Raw genomic sequence first — 8,201 nt, forward strand, 5'->3', positions numbered from 1 at the left:
CCCCCACACACACACACACCCACCCTTTTTTTAAGGTGGATTTTGAGGATTCAGAAACATGGACTTTCAGAGGAACTAATTATTTTCTTTATATGTCCTCTCATCTCCAAAGCTGAACTCCGCTTTTGTCCTTTCTCAGCATAACACAAGCTTCTGCCGCAAAAGTCGCCGAGACTGCACCAGTTTGTAAACATAGCCATACTGAGAATTACAGTAAGAGTGCTGAAATTATGACAGTTCCTAATTTTGATAATGAATTATGTGTCAAACATTTGCTAGTTCCATAATTTGATTTAAATAATTTTACGGGTGTGTCAGATTATTTTACCACATTGTATACACTAAAGGTTGAATCTTAATCATAATAGAATTCTGTAAATACATGTTAGCTGCAGCCCTACCCTGTTCCCCTCTTTGCTGTTTTTCTGCTTTTTCTGCCCAGTCAAGTTTTACTAGAGGAACAGAGAGGGCTGTGTTCCCTGTAAGTAAAAAGCATGTAGTGATTTTTCCATGGAGTAATATGGGATCTTGTACTGTACAGTAGCCTGTGTTTGAGTTCAACCCAGGGTGTATGGACGACTTCAAAGCCCACGGCTACACCCTGTGGTTAGTGTAAAGCCAGGCACGCGAGAGCTGGCGCGTTCACACACAACCATTTGATATAAACGCCACGATACCCACGCCCTCAGACAGGCGCAAATTTACTTTCAAACAAACTTAAGTTCATGAAAACAGTTGTTCTCACCCCTGAATTCCCCCACAGTCGTGGCATCAGTCCCCTACACCCGCCTCCCCCCTTTCTTCTGCTGTAAAACACACACACACAAACAGTCTCTCCACTTCCGGTCTAATTTTTTTCTCCTCAAATCACAACTTTTTAAAACCGGTCTCTTTCGGGCATATTTGCCATTTTAGGAATGTCCTTTGTTTAGCCTGTCAGCGTGGGAGTGGGTGTGTATAATACATTGTATACATGCATATGGATGTTAGTGATGAGACCATATGCACTCCGGAGAGGCCATCTTTCTTAGTGGTAGAAAGGAAGGATGACATTCCTTCCATCACAGTCAATATTTTATCCAGTGGTGGTCCGGCTGTGTAAGACATTCCCATGTGCGTACTGTACTGTGTGTTGCTGGTTGTGTTGTGTGTTTGAGTTATGTTATGAATTGCATGCTGATGATTGAGATGGTGTGATGAGCTCTTTGGGCAAATGAGCAGACTGCTATTTGTTCTTGGCTGTTGCAAACTAGGAACGCTGGTTTTAAGTTTTTAAAGGTTTTAATGCACAAACTTAGATACAGTCTCACTTGCTGAATAATGAGTGGCTGGTGGTTGTCCACATTTTGTCAAGATAAGAGAGTAAACTGCTTTTTTTTCTGGAAAATGTGAATGGAGTTGTGCTATGAGGGAACTATTCTAGTGTGCCTGTAAATATCTAACTTGTCACCCTCTTTCTGGAGAATAATCTTGACATTTTGGAAGTTGGTCTGGGCTGAAGGTTGACAGAAGCAATGAACAACATGCTGGACAGATGTCTTTTTACTGTCAGCCTTTGCACTTTGTAAATAACTGAAGGAGCAGGTGAAGGTTCAAAGTCCTCGAGGACCCCTTTAACAGGACACAGTATTTTAACTGCTTTCTTAAATCCTTCATGAGATTAAAAGTGTTCAGTAGTTTGTTAACTACTCTTGGTCAGGCTGAGTCTAATGAATCAACAGTCTCCCTGGCAAAACCAAAGCTTTAAGCATTAAAGCTCTGAAATAGGGCTGGGCAATTAATCAAAAGTTTATTAAATAAGCGATTTCGGCTCCCAATGACGAAACAGAACAATCGAGAAAAACAGCTATTTAGCTCATTACGCTTTGCTCAAAAAACCTGCATTTTCTCTTGTGTTCTGAATGAAAAAAAGTTCAAACTGGTAATTTTTTAAGGCCACAGTTGTTTTTTTTTAAACTTTTCCCACTGCTTTTTAAGTTCAAAAATTGCAACATCTTTCAAGAAGTCACTGAGTAATCGTGTTAAATTATTGTGATTTCAATAATGACCGAACTAATTGTGATTATATATTTTTTCCATATACGAGCAGCCCTACTCTGATTGTTGTTTGTAATATGCAGTAGGCTGCGTCCAGGTTGAAAGCTTACGGAAAGACTCAGAGAGCCACAGAAACAGTCATGCTGGCTAATTGTGATGCAGTTAAGTGGTTGACCCTATAAACAGTGCTTATATGGGCCTAGTTATGTACTGTATTACACAGTTTGAACCTGCGACAGACTGACATGATCATCAGGTTGTTGGATATGCCCAGGCCTTGGACAAGGTGTAGTACTTTGGCTTTGATGTGAGTCATGCTGTAGTGTCTATATGCAGAGGGATTTCAGGGGGATGGAGAGGATCAGCTTCTGTCTAGCTACTCCGACCCGACTCACCCCTGACCTCTGACATCAGGGTCCTCAAACAGCTTTTGCTCGAACAACAGCAGCGGTAAAAGAGTTTGACAGCACCGTGCATCGTTGAATAGTTGTTGTTATTGAGTAAATTGAAAGCTCCGAATTGATGTCATATTGAAAGAAGCTACTAATCTAATAATCATAAATAACCTAATGAAATCAAATGAATACTGTGTGATTGCTGGCTGAGCCTGAGACACACGAGTGGCTGCTAACCTTTGAACAGACAGACGGATCAGCACGGATTTGGGTAATTAGATTTTCCATGGTCTTATATCTAATTTACCATTTGTTTAAAGCAAACAACAAAGCAAGCAGATGCTGATGTATTTTCTACAATATCAAGCCAAAAAGAGCAGTTGTGGGAATTGGATACTGTCCTTATGCTGGAAAGAGATTGTGATCCTGCTGATGTTATGGTGGTGACCCAATCCCTAGTCATTACCATGTGTTTGCCAGTTTGAGCGATTACTAGGTCTATGTCTGGGTCAATGTATTAACATGGCACTGGCTGTAAGGCTTACTCTTATATATATATAAACACTGTTGTACTCAGGAGGACAGAACATCAATACAGGAGTATTTGAGATTTTTTTTTCTTCAAGAAACAAACTGACAAGAACATTTTGAGTAGACCTTCAATTTTTAAAACTGTCCAAAGGACACAAGTACAACTCAAATTTCCGACTCAATCACTTTTGTTTTTCTGTTGGCTTTGTCAGCTGATTGGTCTGTTCAGTTCAACTAGGTTGGAAACCTTTAAAGAAAAATCAAAAGTTACCTTTTAACCGAGCATTTTTTAATGAATTGCAAATGAATTAACCACTTTACATAGAATAAAAGAAAAGATTTCTTATATCTTCCAAATTTGTAAAAGTTTTAGCATTTAATAACATTTTACCGTTTTTATCTTTGAACCATTCTTATACTGTTAATTTTTCCAAACTTAAAATCAACTATTATTTTAGCACAAACCCATTTAACAAAAAAATCAATAAAGTCAATGCAGCAGATGTTTTTTAACCAATCTACACATAGCACGGACATATTAAGCAGCATTTCAAATCCCACGAAAGTAAATAAAAACATTTGACCGACCATTGGGGTCTTTGGGCTGGACCTATGAGACAACTTTGAGCGTCTTCTCTCTAAAAGACTGAGAATGTCTTCACAGGTGCTCCAAATCAGTGACAATGACTGATCAGGTGAGCCGGTTTGCTGCTGCTGGCGCATTCTGGGAATTGCAGTTCTTTCAGAAAGAATCATTCCTGAGATTCAGCTCAACAAAAACTGTTGTATAAAATCTTCTGTACGTCAAGTCTGAGGAAAATAACCCCGGTAATAGCGATGTCGTCAGGGTTATCTTGAAATTTGGGCTTCGAATTTCAAATTTATTAAGAAAAAATGTTACAAACCGGTGACGTGGAGTTTCAAAGACATGGTTTTTACCAGACAGACAGTGTCTAATGTAAGAAGCTATGAGTTGCATTATGGGAAGTGTAGGATCCGGCGTTTTTTGGAGTTTGGACCCATGCTACAAACTGAAAGACTGGATTTATTTGGCCTCTGTTACATCGATTATTACAGTTGTTTTTGTCACCTAGTCGCCAAGTTACACGACTTTATGGAAGTGACTTAACACTTCAAAATGTAATTATTCTCCTAGTTAATTGTTTAATCTATAAAATGTCAGAAAAAAGTGAATGATTCCCAAAGATGTTCCTTTAACTCATTTCTTTTCAACAAACAGCCAGAATGAATCAATATAAGTATTGAAATGGTTGATGAGACCATCCGAAAGCGCTGTGCCAAATCACCAACCCTACACCTTAATCAATATCTGTGTGACGAATGAGGAACAGTTTTTTTATTAGAGTAAGCGTAGGGAGCGGCTGGATGGCGAGGACAGGGAAGGGAGGCGAGGGAAGCACAGGGAGACGCAGGGAGACCGGAGCGGGGGAGCCAGCCCCAGCCATCACAATCTGCATTCATATCAACTGCTCCCCTCTCCCTTGTAAAACCACAGCAGTTCAATTTAAATGGTGGCATACTAAAAAAGAGCTGGAATTACAGCTTTTATAGTCTCTATTGATAACGTTTCAACTACGTCATAGTTCTGGTGGATGTCCCTCATTTTCGGCCGGATGTCCCTCACCTTCTGCTTTCTTTGTGTTGGCATTCTAAACTCTAAATCATATCATATCATATCATATCAAATGATATTTATCTATATTTTGAGTGAAGTTCCCGTCACACATTTGACAGCCATTTTATTTCCAGAGTTTGCCTCCGTACGTATACTTATCCTCCAAAACATGTTCCTTCCTGAGGCTATTTTGCAGAGTCACCGTGGCTTTGTCCAAGACGAAGGTGATTGGTTTAAAGAAATGTCAATAAACCAGAGCCGTTTTTTCTCCTATGCAGAAATGCTGTGTGGACTAGCCGGACCCTCCTCTGTGGCGCTGTGGAGATAGGTTGCGCAATGCAAGACTACAGCTTTCACTTGTGTTTGAGAATGCAGAACCATGGAAGCCCCCTCCGTTGTGTTCTCAAGCACCTGCAAGAAATGTGCCCGCCTCAGTAAAACCCAGCTTGTGCTAAAGCTGCTGCATGGGAAAGAAAAAATGCACGAGTCATGCCTTTAGAGGGGTGCGATGAGGTGACACTTTGGAAGACAGTTTTTTTTTATAATGATTCAGTAACGGTTTGTTTTTCAGAAGAATCTGATGATGATTAATCTGTTATGTAACACACTGCGGAAGAAAAAGGACAAAGGTGCATTACAAAATATATCATACAGGCTTTGTATTGGACTCATTCTTGTAGTTTGGAGATTTGGTGGGCTTAGGGATACAAAACTGATTGTTTCTCTCACATAACATCACAAAGAAGAGGGACCTCAGTCTTTTTTAAATTAGATATGAATCACCCATCCAAATCTGGATGAAAGGGTCCAGGCGGATTTTGCAAAAGCCCACGATGATCCATTCGGTTAATCCTGATCATATTGAGTTGTCACTGCTTTGGAATCAAGCAGCAACCGGCTAAGCGATCAGCCTGCACCCCCGCTTTCAATACAGCAATGTTATTGACCTACCTTTAAATTGGAGATTAGAAATCAGGTTTTATTGTGACCCTTGACAATAAATCCTGTGATAACCTATTTGATTGAAGAAAGTGACAAATTTGACAAACATTTGTTGCAGTTTTGGGGCTCTCAGTCATTTCCTAAACTCTTAAAATGATGCTGTCTAAGGTGCTTTCACTGTTCTTTCCATGCTTCAATACAGTGGACTCTTTAACAAGTGGGTGTCTGATGTTTAACTGTCCATATGAAACAGAGGGAAAACAAAATGTGGAATCTGGTGACGGCAAGTCCAGCCTGCCGCTGTGTTTGTTGACAGTTGGTAGTGTAAGATTGGCGTTAGCTCGACCAGCGTCTGCTTTCTGGCAACGGAGGCCAAGGGGAGATTAGATGTTAGTAACTGTGCTAGCTGACTCTGCAGCTCCGGTCCAGTCCTTGCTCTGTAATCAGTCCTGGCCTCTGTAAAGGCAGCTGGCGTTGACAGGACTGTCTGCGTCTCTCTGAGCTTGGATTCCCTCTCTCTCCCTCTCTCTCCCGCCTGTGTCACCCAGTCTTCCCTTTATTCTCCTTGCCCCTTATCTCCCATCTCTTTTTCCTTTCACCCAACACTCCCAACAGCAAAGCCACGCCGCTTGGTTCGTCATAGTCCCCGAACCAAATGTGAAAATGATCTCATAATTCAGTTTGACAGCAGGGTTATTCTTCTGCTGCCCTTTTAAAAGACCAAATTGATCTTTTTTAAAGAAGACACTGACAGGTTGATTACAGTCTTGCTCTAATGACCCTCCCAAAACAAGACAAGCTAATGGTGGGTCTGAGGGAGGATGTGATGTGGGATGGAAGCAGCAACGCTGGCCTGCTCTATTCCCTCTCTTCCTCTAATTTCTAAAGTGGTTTTGGGAAGCGTACTATGATGTATTCTTTATGATTTAGCATCACCTCAACCTCAGTGGTCTCTGTGAGGTTTGGCAATCATGTCAGGCGGTTTCTCTTGACATTAGTCTGGTTATACTGGTTTGCTTTAGTGGGTTCATTTATTTCCTTCTTATGGGAGTGATTTAGAGGTTTAGTGTTTTGAGTATCAACGCTTGCCTCAGTACCACTATAGAGCTGAACCAAAACAGTTGTTCAACATGGAAAACTACAACATGACCCAAAAGACGCTAATACTGTCAAGCAGTTAGTGATCCATTGTTAATATAACAATGGTGTGTACAGAAACTAACTTAAAGTATGGCAAATATTTAGCTAGTATTGAGAATGTAATAGAACAAGTAACCCTAACCCTATCAATGATGTGTCATGAATCATCCCCTACATGATTTAGACCCTTTTAATAATTAAAGCAATCATTATGGGTATAGGTATTGGTGATTCTGGCCCTGGTATTAACTTTAATTATCAGAGCCAAACCAAGTGTTAAAAACTCTTCTGAAAGATGTGGGACGAACTCCACAGTCCAACAAAGTTAAGCCAAAGCTAATATGACGCTAGCCAAATGGAGTGGGTGTCTTCATCCTGGCTATAGGTTGCAGGTTTATTTCTGGTGTTGTGTCCTGCTATAAAAACCTGCTAACAAACTTGAAAGTATCCCGTTTCTGCAGCTCAGGAAGAAAACTCTGTCCATTGAAAGTCAAAGAGGGGATTTAGCTTTAAAGACTTTAACTGTGGAAGATACCCACTTGATTTCCCACTTCAAAAAACGTATCCTTTAATTCACACATTTGTTTTATCTATATTTTTAATTCTCCAAATTTGCACTCAATTCATCTACTCTCTGGGTCATCATTTCTGTATGTGCTGTATTCACTACTGTGGGTGATTGATAGCTGAAGACTGGGGCCATTGTGAGACCCTGGACTTGACAAATATTTCATTTCATGTGGTTTGAGGTTGGAGTAATGAGGAGGGAATTAGGCTTTCAGCAGTCAGCGCTCAGTGCTACTGAGTTGTATGCTTTTCTACTTGTCTGGCCTCTGCAGTCTCTCTTTTGCTTTCCCCTCATCTCTCACTCAGACCCTCTTTCCCCCCTGGTTCCCCCTCTCTGTCTTTGTGTCAGTGCCTCTGTCGGCCATGCTTGCAAATGAGCACCAAGACAGAGCGATTATTCAGCACGGGGCAAGTCCCGTACCCCTCCTTTCTATACGCTCATGCTGCACTCGCTGTCATGTTTAGGTTTTCCGTGCATTCATAATGTGAAAGTCTTTGAGCCACATTTTTACGGATGAGACGTACACTGAGAGGAGAATGAAATATGACGCTGGAAAATGTCTTGGATAAAGAATTATCTTGGAACTCAATTCCCTCAGGGGTGGATGAGCTTCATATCTCTTTCAGACATGAATTAATGTGACTGACAAACATACACACACACACACACACATACAAGCACATTTATTGTGCCCATCCCCCCTGTCCACCCCTCCCCAATGCTATGGAGACACTGGTTTGGTTGCAGAGTGTGTGCTGGTGAAGGGGAAGTCAGGGAGGGGGAGACCTACGTGAGACATGTGTGAGTTGCAGCAGTGTGCTTGCCGGCTCGGCTCGCCGACAAATAAAAAGCATCAGCCATCTCGTTCAGTGTGGCGCTGCACCTATGACTCTTTTTCTATCTTTCATCATTTCATTTTCTTGTCTTTTTTTCCTCCTCTCTCTGCAGAAGC

At 41.1% G+C, this 8,201-nt stretch overlaps 1 protein-coding gene across 11 annotated transcripts in view; it reads left to right on the top strand.

Annotated features, from left to right (window-relative positions):
- LOC117939225 (microtubule-associated protein 2-like) overlaps positions 1-8,201 on the top strand; it is a 58,559-nt gene that overhangs the window by 13,730 nt on the left and 36,628 nt on the right. For 10 of the 11 annotated variants that reach the window (XM_034864334.1, XM_034864339.1, XM_034864338.1 and 7 more), the window contains exon 1: positions 8,035-8,201. This exon is cut by the window's right edge and continues 55 nt beyond it. The exons of the other annotated variant lie outside the window; for it this stretch is intronic. The gene's annotated coding sequence lies outside the window, so the exon portion shown is untranslated. Of the gene's footprint in view, positions 1-8,034 lie in introns of those variants that run through there. 11 annotated transcript variants of the gene reach the window in all.

Source organism: Etheostoma cragini, chromosome 24 (assembly GCF_013103735.1).
Source record: "Etheostoma cragini isolate CJK2018 chromosome 24, CSU_Ecrag_1.0, whole genome shotgun sequence".
NCBI classification, from domain to species: domain Eukaryota; kingdom Metazoa; phylum Chordata; class Actinopteri; order Perciformes; family Percidae; genus Etheostoma; species Etheostoma cragini.